The 13,858-nt window shown below is 39.8% G+C and overlaps 1 long non-coding RNA gene across 1 annotated transcript; it reads right to left on the reverse strand.

Annotated features, from left to right (window-relative positions):
• Nucleotides 1-625: 625 nt before the first annotated feature.
• LOC129516069 (uncharacterized) lies at nt 626-13,765 on the reverse strand. Its single transcript, XR_008665696.1, has 4 exons — nt 13,688-13,765; nt 9,190-9,290; nt 7,189-7,297; nt 626-1,022 (listed from the first exon to the last, which is right to left on the reverse strand). It is a non-coding gene; the product is annotated as an uncharacterized LOC129516069 (long non-coding RNA).
• Nucleotides 13,766-13,858: the final 93 nt, after the last annotated feature.

Here is a 13,858-nt window from a genome sequence, read left to right on the forward strand (position 1 = left end):
ATGAGGACAAGCCAGGGAGGGGCAAAGGGAGAGGGAGAGAAAGAATCTTAAGCAGACTCCCTGCTGAGTGTGGCACCCAACAGGGCACTAGATCCCAGACCCTGAGATTATGACCTGAGCCAAAATCAAGAGTCAGCTGCTTCATCGACTAAGCCACCCAGCCACCCCGTCTATACATTTTTTATTATTATTATTATCTTGGGGATGCCTGAGTGGCTCAGCGGTTGAGCATCTGGCTTTAGCTCAAGGCATGATCCCAGATCTTGGGATTGAGTCCTGCATCGGGCCCCCCACAGGGAGTCTGCTTCTCCCTCTGCCCAGGTCTCTGCCTCTCTCTGTGTGTCTCTCATGAATAAATAGAATCTTTAAAAAAAAAAAAAAGTTATCCTGATTTTTAAAGTCTACTTTGGTAGGTGCAAAAAAAACCAAATCATATAAATGTCTTATTTAGGCAAGTAAAATTAAGATAATTGAGATGCATAAAGTCTTCGGGACATAACCACATATAACCAAATGCTATAACAGCAATAATGATTCCATATAATGGCATAATAATGCTATAAGAACAGGAACAAACCAATCATCCTTTCACCAGAAGTGATTAACTGGTTTTATTTAACCCAAAGCAAGCTTACTATTCTGGATGTTTTCACTGGCAAGGAATAAGTAAAATTATTTTTAATTCTACGATGCCATAGGAGAAATAAAGATACTCAAAATACTTTGGCGGGTGCTGGGAGAGAGAAGAGCACTGTCTTGAAGCCCTTGCAGAACCATCACTGCATGGAAGAGTTCCACTCATTCCGTGAAGTTCTAGAAGCCAAGACAAGGACTAAACAATTTGAAATGATATAAGTTCCAGTTCAGGGGATCCCTGGGTGGCGCAGCAGCTTGGCGCCTGCCTTTGGCCCAGGGCGTGATCCTGGAGACCGGGGATCGAATCCCACGTCGGGCTCCCGGTGTATGGAGCCTGCTTCTCCCTCTGCCTGTGTCTCTGCCTCTCTCTCTCTCTCACTGTGTGCCTATCATAAATAAATAAAAAACAAAAAAAATTTAAAAAAAAAGTTCCAGTTCAATTTAGGCACAACTTTCTGTCCATTAGAGTGCTCAAAATGGAACTTAACATGAAATTATGTTCTTATTCAGATTACATAAAAAGTATGTGTGTGGGGCTGTCTGAAGGAAGGGTACAACAATCATATAAATATGTGTACAAAACCCTCCAGGTACAATGTTTGCCACAGTGAAGGGCACTGAAAAGACAGAGAATTATCCTCTCAGCATACTCTTTTGTTCTGCATGTGTTTTCATGTGTAATAAAATGAGAATAAAAGGAATGCCTCAGTAATTTTTCTAATTCTGATGGTGGTTGGGCACAATCTTGTGGACCAGTTGATAGGATTGCTTTGAAAAGAATTCTTGCTTTGGGTGAGGACCTGTTCATGACAAAATTCCAAGTTCCATTCCAATTTAGAGATCTATGAACAGGTTAGAGTGGTGGAGGTAGATGAGGCAGGTGAGCCAGAGACAGTGGGGAGGACTTCATGCACTACATTTCTTCCCAGGTTCCATGAAAGAAGGGGTGTTAGCCTTCCAGGTGTGCACCAATGCAGAATCATTGATGGTTACCAGAAGCAGAGGGATGCTTGCAACATAGTCTTGATTTTTCTCCTTATACTTTTCTGCTTGTATATTTAATCTCTTAGCTTCACATCAGCACAGTGGCAGATAGTATCAACAACCATTATCTCTGCTCTGAGGTAGTTATCAACCTGGGAGAGAAACAGGATCAACTCTGGGGAAATACCACCTGGGCTTTGCTCCTAGAGGCTGTAATTGCCTCTGTAAGGAGAGGTATAAAATTCCACTTCCCTCTGCCACAGAAACCAGAGTGAAATTCTCTTCCCTTGCATTCCTCTGGGCTCCATTGAGAATAAGGCTGGCTCTGGACAAGAAGGAAATGAAAGCAGATTGTCCCAGTTACAATGTCTCACTGGATCCTTCCAGCTGCCACTGCCCTAGCCAGTTCTGCTGACCTCCCTCGGGCACTGTGGCCGGTTGACTGCCAACACCATCTTGCTTCCTCTGCTCGTGTTCACTCTGGCCCAACCTGGCCCAGGCTTTGACATATTTAGTATTGATCACTGACTTAGCTATAGCCTTTCTTAAGAGGTCATCTCCTTGCTTGCACCTTTAACCCAGTGTCCCCTACACCCCTGGTATGACATATGGTATGTACAACCCCAGGTCATTGAGGAAGGAAAAATACGTTTGGTCCTCTTTGAAGAAATACCTGATTGCTTTATGCTTTGCATAAAGAGAAGTTTGCTTCAGGTAACACATAACACATGAAAGCTGAGAATGGGATTGCCTTTTTAAAGGGAGAATGTCTGCTCAACCTAATTTGGGGAATGTTTCTCTTATCTCCATTGTTCAGGCTAACTATACAATTTGGGAACCAACCAGATCTTTTCCTTTATCTTGTTTAGTCACCTGCCTTGCCTCTCAGTTATTTAGAAAGTGCTTAATAGCATCTTCACTAATGAGTAAAGAAACAGTAAATGACATTTAAAAAAAATAAAAGCTTTTGTTTTGTTTTTACTATTAACTTATCTGGTAAGGATAAAATTTTAATAAGGATTGAATTCGATACCTTCTGCAAATGGTAGACTGGATAATGAGGAATAACTCCTCCACTGAGAACAATTAGAAAAGCTGCTCAAAATATAGAAATAATTTGTTTGAAGGCATTAGGGGAATTAACAACACAGTAAAAAAAATTACAGGGCTGGCATCTAGAGAAGAATTAAACCCAAGGAGTGACATCCAGCATTAGGTCTACTCTTCCCCCAAGGCACCCGCCTTACTAAAAAAAGTAACTGAAAGATTGAAAAGCTCAGCAGATATTTTAATAGCTTTGTGAGGGAGATCTCTGAGGGGGAGTGCTAGAGAAACACACACACACACACACACACACCACTGTGGGTTGGGAAATTCAAGGAGCAGATCCCAGAAATCAGGATGAACTGAAGCTCAGCTTCCAATTATCTTAAGGCCTCTATTGAATTAACCTGATCTGGAATTCCTGGTATCCCTAGCCACCTGCCAAAAGCAAATACAAATCTTCTCTAGCAAAAGATAACATTATATCAGATTTAAATTATTTCTTTAATAATCAATATACAATGTTCTTGTACACAACAAAAAAGAAATAGGTTTATGAGGAGTCAAGTCAGCTGAAACCTAGAGAAACAAAAAACAATAGAAATATACCCATAAGGATCAAAATAGTGGAGTTCTTCTTATTCAGAGGTGTTAAAATAACTATGCTGATTATGTTCCAAGAGACGAAAAACAACTCAAAAGAGCATTGGAAACTATAAGGCAGAACTAAATGAGAGTTATAGAATTAAAAAAGTAATAACTTTGGTTATTATTATAAGAATTCAGTATATGCATTTAACCTCATATTAGACACAGCTAACAAGAGAATAAATTAGAAAGAGATCAGGAAAAAAATATCTAGCATGAAGCCTTGAGAGAAAAGGTAAGAAACCATAGAAGAGGAAGTAAGAGGGAACCCTGGGTGGCCCAGCGGTTTAGCGCCTGCCTTTGGCCCAGGGCGCGATCCTGGAGACCCGGGATCGAATCCCACATTGGGCTCCTGGTACATGGAGCCTGCTTCTCCCTCTGCCTATGTCTCTGCCTCTCTCTCTCTCTCTCTGACTATCATAAATAAATAAAAATTAAAAAAAAAGAAGAGGAAGTAAGAGGAAGAGGCAGAAGGGATTAAAATGTCTAGATAGAGTACCAAGAGAGAAAAGAGAATGGGGATGAAGCAATATTTGAAGAGATAATGGTAAAGAATGTTCCAAAATTGATGAAAGATATGAAGCTACAGATACCATCATCCCAATGAGCCGCAAGCAAGATAAATACAAAGAAAAATTTCCACGTAGATACATCACAGTAGAACTTCTTGGAAACCAAAAACAAAGAGGAAAATACACAAGTGCAGCCAGAGGAAAAGACGCTTTCAAAAGAATAACACTAAGACTGGTGGCAGAATTCTCAATAGAAACAACAGAATCCAGAAGATAAGAAATATCTTTGAAGTGGTTAAAAAAAAAAAAAGATTTAGAAACTACTTGATAAAAAGCAACCTTACTAATTCATTCAACAGTACATATCATGCATCCATTGTGTGCCAGGGACTCTGTTAGACAATGGGCGTATAGCAATGAAAAGGCACACTGCTTAATTCAAGAAGCTCAATAATGGTACTCAACCCTTTGCTCAACAGCTTTCCACACTTGAGCTACATAACATATTTCCAGCATTAATGGGGGGGGTCCTCACAGAGCAACTTGAAGAAGGTGGGGATTCAAAGGTACACATCAGAACTTGAAGGTGTGTGTCATTTTAAAAGCATCTCCCAAATGATATAATACTCTCCCTTAATCCCCTACAGGACGTTAGATGTATTGAGAGAGAAGGTGTAAATATTTGCACTGTAATAAAGTAAAGCCATGATCAGTTACCTAACCCAATCATTTAACATTGTGCTATGAGTACAATGATAAATAAATCCTATTTCCTGACTTCAAGATGCTTACAGGTCAATGGGAGAGACAGCCAAGAGAAATCACTAATTACTACACAGGGTTTATTATTTAAATATTCTTTGGGAAACAGAATGGTACGAGCATGATCTCTCTCTGTTTCACTATGTTCTTATAAAGATTAAGTGAGCATATGCAAAACATTTAGTACCATACAGCGCTTGGAATTTTAAGTAACTGTGAGTAAATATTGGCTATTTGATTACAAGTGCCAGAATTCAACTTTATGTCAAATAAGCAAAAAAGGTGGGATTTTTCTAAAGACACAGGCATATACCAAGAAACTTAAAGACAACAGGGCCACAGGAAAGGATCCAAATGAAATGAAGAAAATTAGTAGAAATGGGCAAAGTACCATCTCTCCTCTTTCCTCTCTACTTTCTGCATTCATTTGGCTATCCTTCTGAAGCCTGGTCTTCTCTTTTCCAGTAAAAAGGCCAACTGTGGCCACCCCCTAACTCCTGAATTTATGGTCTGTGGTCCAGCCATATACAGGGACTGCTGACAGTTTTACAAATGCCAATTCTAAAACTCCCGATTATGACAGACACTCACTTATGATACAATTAGTTTGGGGGGAGAGGTGAGGCCAGTGATACAAAGATGATTGGAGGGACGCTCGGGTGGCTCAGCGATTGAGCATCTGCCTTCAGCCCAGGGTGTGATCCTGGAGTCCCCGGATCAAGTCCCACATAGGGCTGCTTCTCCCTCTGCCTGTGCCTCTGCCTTTCTCTATGTCTCTCATGAATAAATAAATAAATATTTTTAAAAAGAAACATAATTGGATAAAAAATAAATAATATAGCCCTTTTCATATTCTTTTCTATGCCTTCAATTAAATACTACATATGGTAAGCTAAGTATATTCTTCATAATTGATGAATGCAGCTCAGTGATGTGAGCTAGTCAAGCTTCCCTTCTTCCAGCATATCTAGAAAGTAAGACTTTGTTTTAGAAGTATGTAACAGATCCTTGGTAACTAGAATTTATAATGGATGGTCATGTGCAAGATTCTTCCAGACGCCCTATAGGCATGAGATGATATGAACAGTGGTCTTGGTCTGTGAAGCTAGGAGGGGGATATGGTATGGTATGCATGGATGCCTGGACAGAATGGGTGAAATGAGATAAAGAGAGAGGATGGCTAGGCCTATGTTCCCAGTTGCTATTGACTGAGGGGTAAGGTCTCAAAGTGGAAGAAACATATTTCCAAAAAGCTCTGGCTGGTAGAAGTCTGGATGACAGCTGCATGGCTCTGAGTTCCAGCTGAGAGACTACAACACAAGACTGGTGGGAAGTCTATCCAACATAGTCTGTACATTTGCCCTCTGAGGGTTCAGTGTAAACATCTGCAGAGGACAGCTGGGTCCAGTCAAATCATTGTTCAACCAGGGCACCAATAGCAAGCCAGGATAAGATCCTTGACAAGAAAACTGCACAGAAGAACCTAACTGGGACCCATTTCTTTTTTTTTTTTTTTAAGACTTTATTTATTCATAGAGACACACACACACACACACACAGAGAGAGAGAGAGAGAGAGAGAGAGAGAGAGAGAGGCAGAGACACAGGCAGAGGGAGAAGCGGGCTCCATGCAGGGAGCCCGACGTAGAACTCGATTCCGGGTCTCCAGGATCATGCCTCAGGCCACAGGCGGTGCTAAACCGCTGCGCCACTGGGGCTGCCCCTGGGACCCATTTCTCAGGATATGACACAAACCGAATGGATCCCAGAAATGCCTTGGGGTGTAGAAGGAAGGGATAAAAGAGGTTAAGCTATTTTCTGAGCATGAAAACTGAGGCTCATCCTGGGTTTATGGTATTCACGGTGTTCCTCAGTTACACCCTGAGCTGGGCCTGAGATCTTTGACACTAAATAAAAAGAAACAATTTTATGTATGAAACATTTGCAGACAGAGGTTACCCTTTTACATATGTAAAGTAAATCAAGTCTTAAAAAATCATCCTTTTTAAATTGGGTTATTAACTTTTTTGCTCTTGAGTTTTATGAGTTTTATTTTATTTTTTTAAGGAGAATTATTTATTTTTTTTTCAGAGAGAGAGAGAGAGAGAGGCAGGGACACAGGCAGAGAGAGAGAAGCAGGCTCCATGCAGGGAGCCTGACGTGGGCCTTGATCCTGGGTCTCCAGGATTACACCTCGGGCTGCAGGCAGCACTAAACCGCTATGCCACCGGGGCTGCCCAAGTTTTATGAATTTTTTGGAAATTTACCAATTTACCTACTACTTGATGGTATAGATATTTTCTTCCATCTTTAGGTTAACCTTCCATTTCATTGCTTGTTTTCTTTGTGGGGTGGAAAATTTTTAGTTTGATATAATCCTACTTGTCTATTTTTGTTTTTGTTGCCTGTGTTTTTGGTGTCATATCTAAGAAATCACTGCCAAGACCAATGTCATGAAGCTTTTAAAAAATGGGATAAATACTTGAATAGACATTTCTTCAAAGAAGATATACAAAAGGCCAATAGATTCATGAAAAGATGCTCAACATCATTCATCATCAGGGAAATGCATATCAAAATCACAATGAGATACCACCTCATACCTGTCAGAATGGCTGTTATCAAAAACTCCAAAGGATGATAAATGTTGGCAGGGATGTGGAGAAAGGGAACTCTTCTACTCTGGTGGGAATGCAAAATAGTGCTGCCACTCTGGAAAACAGTATGGAGAGTCCTCAAAAAACGAAAAATGGAACTACCATCTAATCTAGCAATCCCACTCCCAGGTATTTATACAAAGAATTTAAATCAGGATTTCAAAGAGTTATTAGCCCTCCAATGCTCACAGTAGTATTATTCACAGTAGTCAAGATGTAGAAATAATCTCAATGCCTGTTGGTAGATGAGTAAAGAAAACATGGCATGTACATACAATGGAATTTTTTTAAGATTTTATTTAAGAAAAAAAAGATTTTATTTTTAGGGGCACCTGGGTGGCTCAGTTAAGCATCTGACTCTTGGTTTCAGCTCAGGTCATGATTTCAGAGTCAAGAAATCAAGCTCTACTTCAGTTTAGCACTCAGTGGGGAGTCTGCTTGAGATTCTCTTTCCTTCTTCCTCTGTGCCTCCCCTTACTCCTTCTATATAATAAGATAAGATAAGATAAGATAAGATAGATAATAAAATAAAAAATAAAATAAAATAAAATAAAAAACTCATAGAGTCAGAGAGTAGAACATTGGTTTCTAGCGGCTACAGGGATTGGGATATGGGCAGCTTTTAATCAAGGGCCTAAAGTGTCAGTTATGCAAGATGGATAGATTCCTGAGCTCTGCTGTACAACATCATACACTTAAACATTTGTCGAGAGTAGATCTCATGTTGTGTTATAATAAATTTAAAAACGTATAAATGATACTTTTTCTTCAACGCATTTTGAAGTTTCTGTTTTCAACAGATTTTGTTAAAATTGGAAGGGAAGATTCTACCCTCAAAGAGGTTATAGTTTTACTGGAGAGACACCGAGGGGAATTTTTTTATGTAGCCAAGTACACTGTTTAAGGAGCAGTGAAACTGATGTCAACTATTCCTCTGGTTGCACTTCACATTTCATGACTCTAATCCATACTGTCACTGCACTTCCCAGTTTCAACTGACATCTTTGTGATGCACATTTTGGGTGAGGCCTAAGGACATTTAGAAATAGCTTAGTGCTGAGCATAAGCTGAATATAGTCCCAGAATTCCTGTGCTAATCAATTATTTATCCCTTACAAATGCTGAGATCAAAAATGAAGAAAAGTTATATATTCGAGCTTGACAGGAAAGCAGCAGGAACAAAATAGTTTTGAGTCTACAGTGGGTAAAAATGAGCTTCTCAGTTTAGCTTTACTTTATCTAAAACAAGGCAAAGAATTCTCCTTTGCTACTAGGAGTTAAAAAACAATTTATAAATTATAAGCAATATGTAATTTATATGAAACATTGCAGTCTTTTACCATGACTTACTGGGATTTTCTAATGTAACTATAAATATATTGTGATATTTCTCACACTTTACCCTTCATTTTTGTTTTAATATGGAGGTGATAAGATATACTAAATTGCTACTTCAAAAAGCATCTTTTCATCTATAAAATTCTCATCCTTGTACACATACATTTTTAACTAGGCTTTAGTTTTTACAAATACTGTTACATTTATAGGAAAATTGATAAGATAGAACAAAATGTACCTGGACCCATGTACCCAGGTACCTGACACCCTGTTTCAGCAATGATTACCATCTGTGGTATATTTGTTACACGTGATAAGCCAATATTAACACTTGTCTCCTGTTTCTTTTGTCTTTGGTTTTCTTCCAGCCTGTCTTCAGTGATGCTGGGCTCTCCCCTTGTGCTCACAGCCTCTGACCACACCCAGCTCTGCCTCTTGCTTTTCACCCCAACAGTATTATGCTCCCAATCTTTTCCGTTTCCATATATACAGCTCCCTTCTTCTCTGAGTGCTATGAAATAATCCCTGATGTGAAATACCATAATTATTAAATCAATCACCTATTTATAGACATTGGTATGATTTTACAAGCAAAGCTTCAGCACTTACCTGGCACATATTTCTTTATGTACGTGGGCTCATATTTCTAAAGGATGGCTTCTTGGAGGGGAATTGATAGGTTCGAGGGTATCGGCTGTACTCTTCTAAACCTTTTAGAAATAGAGGTTTCACAGTAGTGAACATTCTATCTGTCCGCTTTTACTTTTCTATGTTATTCATAAACTATTAAATGCTTGATCTAATCAAAATATATCAGGGGTGCCTGGATGGCTCAGTCAATTAAGCATCTGTCTTTGGCTCAGGTCATGATCCCAGGGTTCTGGGATCAAGCTCCACATCAGGCTACCTGTTGGGGGGAGGGCTACCTGCTGCTTCTCACTCTGCCCCTCCCCCTACTCATGCTACCTCACTTGTGTGCTCTCTTTTAAATAAATAAAAAATAAAAAAATATATATATATATATTAATGATAATTCCACTCTATGAGAGACTGACTCATTTTTAGAGCCATCTTCCTTTGGCCCTATTCACTTTTCCATTGTCTACCCACAAGTTATAGCTTTTTTCCCCCCCTCCACTGGAATTCTACTATTCTTAAGCCTGGGACCTATCTGACTAGACCCATGTTTCCTCTAAAATACAGTCACTTTCCATTGCTGCCTTTCCATGTGGTCAGAGTTAAGTTCTATATAGAGGTTCCTGTCATCTAACATTTAAATCTGAACACTTTAATCTCCAACAAAGGAGGGAAAGGATGTATCTGAGGCTCTGCTTTCAACAGAATGAGGCTTCTATCAGTGAGCAGATGGTTCAATCCTCTTTCTTTTTCCTGTGCTGGTTTTGCATTTCATTTTAGGAAAACATGACTCATTTTTTCTGTGTGGTCTGGTGGTTTGTGGTATCCTTGCCCTCCGACCAACCTCCAGCACCCTTCCTCTGTCCCTACTTTCCCGAACGCTTCCTGCCATCTTCCCCACTGGTGCGTGTGTCTCCACAGTAGGGGGACATGTTCTGAAGACAGCGCCAGTTCACCTCTGTGTTTTAATATATGTGGTTCTTTAATATATGTGAAAACAGAGTGTAGCCTCTTATTTCCTGGCTCATACCCTAAGTTTTATTTCCCTGATTTTCAGTGGTGTTTATAAGATCATTTTCCAGATCCATCTATTCAAAGTTCATTTTGTTTGGTACCCAGGCTCTGTACATGGCCATACCAACTGTTGCAGCAATATGGGTTTGTTTAGACCTGTTGTATCATCACCCCCTGAATTACTGAGACCAGTACTACCTCAGTTCTTGCTCCTGTATTACTGACTCTGGCCTGGACTTAAACCTGTTCCCCTCCTGCCTTCTCTCACTTCCTCACACAAAGCTTCACAACCATTAGTGACACATTCTAGCTTCCTTCTGGGCTTTTCAGCAATCGTGATTACCGAAAAATATACCTAAAGTTGAGTAGAAGGGCAATGGGCTCTGCATTTAAAGTCATCAACTGTAAGACTATCATGTCATTGTGAGGGATTTCCTTCTTCTGTTAGCCACTCCTCTTCTGTAATTAAAATGGCTTTTTAAAAAAAAAAAAAAGATTTTATTTATTTATTTATTTTAGAGACATGGGGAGAGAGAGAGAGAGAGAGAGCAGAAGGAGGAGCAGAGGGAAAGGGACAAGCTCAGAGCCTGACATGGAGCTCAAGCCCACAGCCCTGAGATCATGACCAGAGCTGGTCAAGAGTTGGATGCTTTACCAACTGAACCATCCAGGTGACCCTGGTTTCTATATTTTCATAGAACAGAAGTAAATGTTTAGTTGTGAGGCACATGCTTTGTTACATAATTTTTGTACATATTCCTAGGCATCTGTGCACATATTTTGAAATGTAATTATTAAATAATGATTCTGTTAAAATGAAATAGGAAACCTAGTCAAAGCAACCATTATAAGGAATTTTAGCCCTAAACCAGTGGTCAGTGTGCTATGATCTGAGGCTCCTGCAATCGCCAGGACATATCAGGGGTTCATGAGATCAACACTGTGTTCATAAAAATACTAAGATGTTATCTTCCTTTCTCTTTGTGTTGGCATTTGCACTGTGCTGACATCACAACAGACTGAATTCAGAAGCAGATAGGAGATTCTAGCTGTCATCTGATTAACCATTAAAGAGATTTGCAAAAAATGTAAAATGATGCTATTCTTTTCTCTAATTTTTTATTTAATTTAATTTAATTTTTAAAGATTTTATTTTTGTTAAATAATCTCAACACCCAGCATGGGGCTCAAACTCGCAACCCTGAGACCAAGGGTTGCATGCTCTACCAACTGAGCTAGCTGGGTGCCTCTCACTAATTTTTGATTTAACAAAATACTTTTTTTTTTATCTGTGCTCTTTTTTTAAATTTATTTATGATAGTCACAGAGAGAGAGAGAGAGAGAGAGACAGAGACACAGGCAGAGGGAGAAGCAGGCTCCATGCATAGGGAGCCCGACGTGGGATTCGATCCCGGGTCGCCAGGATCGCGCCCTGAGCCAAAGGCAGGTGCCAAACCGCTGCGCCACCCAGGGATCCCCAACAAAATACTTTTTTAAATAAAATGTGTTGGGGACACCTGGGTGGCTCAGTGGTTGAGCATTTGCCTTCGGCTCAGGGCATGATCCCAGGTCCTGGGACTGAGTCCCACATTGGGCTTCCTGCATGGAGCCTGCTTCTCCCTCTGCCTGTGACTCTGCCTCTCTCTGTGTTTCTCATGAATAAATAAATAAAATCTTAAAAACATATATATTACATAAAATATGTTGACATGTAACAGGTTAAATAAATAAATATATATATTTAATTTTCTCAACTTATAGTACAGCAATTACCATTAGATATATCCCATATAAATAGAAGTTTTTTTGGGATCCTTAATAATTTTTAAGAGTACAAAGTGTTCCTGAGCCCCAAAATTCTGAGAGCTGCTGCCCAAAAATGATTATTCAAATTCAGTCTGGATAGTTTTCTTGGAATTTCCTTTGACTTCTTTTTTTTTTTTTTTTTACCTAAAAAGGTGAGAGAATTCTATTTCCATCTTCACCTACATAACAGATTTTTATTATAACAACTCTTTTAATATATGACTATAAATATAAATGAAAAGGAAAATAAGAGAGGGCATTGGAAATCCTATTCTCTAAGACCCAAAAGAGACATACAGATGGGTAAAAAAGCAGTCTCTGAGAAATAAAAATTTCTTCTGGAATGAACTGAGGTCTGTGTAATTAATTGTCTGTAAAAATAATAAAACATTGGGGGACCTGGGTGGCTCAGTGGTTGAGTTGGCTTGGGTCGTGATCCCAGGGTCTTGAGATCAAGTCCCTCATCAGGCTCACCGTTGGGAGCCTGCTTCTCCCTCTGCCTATGTCTCTGCCTCTCTGTGTGTCTCTCGTGAATAAATAAATAAAATCCTTAAAATAGTAAGTTTGTAAATAAAGAAGATAATGTTGTCCTAGTCCATTCCCAACATCCACTTCTCTAAAAGTCTTAATCTCATAGTCTTTTTCAACAGCTTTCCTGAAAAACTCACATGCATACAGTTTACCTATTAAAGTGTATAGTTAAACGGCTCTTAGCTTATTCAATAGTTGTGCCTTCATTATACCATCAATTTTAGAACATTTTCGTTATTTCAAAAAGAAACCCAGTACTCATTAGCCATTATTCACCAACACTCCCCCATACCCTCCAACACTAGGCAACCAATAATCTGATTTTTTTTTAATTTTATTTATTTATTCATGAGAGACACACGGAGAGAGAGGCAGAGACACGGGCAGAGGGAGAAGCAGGCTCCATGCAGGGAGCCCGATGCGGGACTCGATCCAGGGACTCCAGGATCACACCCTGGGCCCAAGGCAGGCACTCAACCACTGAGCCACCCAGGTGCTCCACCTAAAGCTAATTTTTACACCTACACCCTCCATCTTCTCTAGGTCCTGACTCCATCAAGTAGTCTTCCTCTTTCTTTAACCAGTAGGTTTCCTAGTTCTTTCCTGCCAGCATTTAAAATGCCCCAGGCTTTGCCTTCTTAAAAGACTCTTCCTTGATTTTTCTTGTTACTAAGTTATCTCCTTCCCTCACAACCATGTTTCTTTGAAGAACTGTTTGTATTCATGCTCTTTCCTATTTCTCATTAATGCGCTGATTCACTACACTATGGTCAGAGTAACGTGCGCCACGGTTGTGCCTCGGTTTCCTCATCTGTAAATTGGGGATAATAGTATCTACTTCATAGGACTGTGGGAGTAAGTTAATTATTATATGCAAAGCACTAAGGACACATACTAACCACTCAGTGTTAACTGTAATTACTATTATTATAATACTTATTTCTTAATTACATAGATTCTTGCAAACTTACTGTGATTCCTTGTTTTCAGAATTAACCATGAATCCTATGTACAGCCAGCCACAGACTTTTAACCCACAACTGGACAAAAAACCCTACGTGCTCAGTAACTGCTCTGTTTATAATTAAAAACAAAAAAAGGTACATAATGCTAGTCTTACCTAATAAAAACGAATTGTAGTTTATGAGAGAAGACAAAAAAAAATCACCAGCGGTCTCCGGGTCTCCTAGGAGACGGGGTCTGACGTCACCTGAGCGAGGGACGCCCGTCAGCCCTGCTGCGCATGCCCGCTGCCTCCCCGGCTGAGCAAGGGCGCAGTGCGCATGCTCCC

Source organism: Nyctereutes procyonoides, unplaced genomic scaffold (assembly GCF_905146905.1).
Source record: "Nyctereutes procyonoides isolate TBG_1078 unplaced genomic scaffold, NYPRO_anot_genome, whole genome shotgun sequence".
Taxonomy (NCBI): Eukaryota; Metazoa; Chordata; class Mammalia; order Carnivora; family Canidae; genus Nyctereutes; species Nyctereutes procyonoides.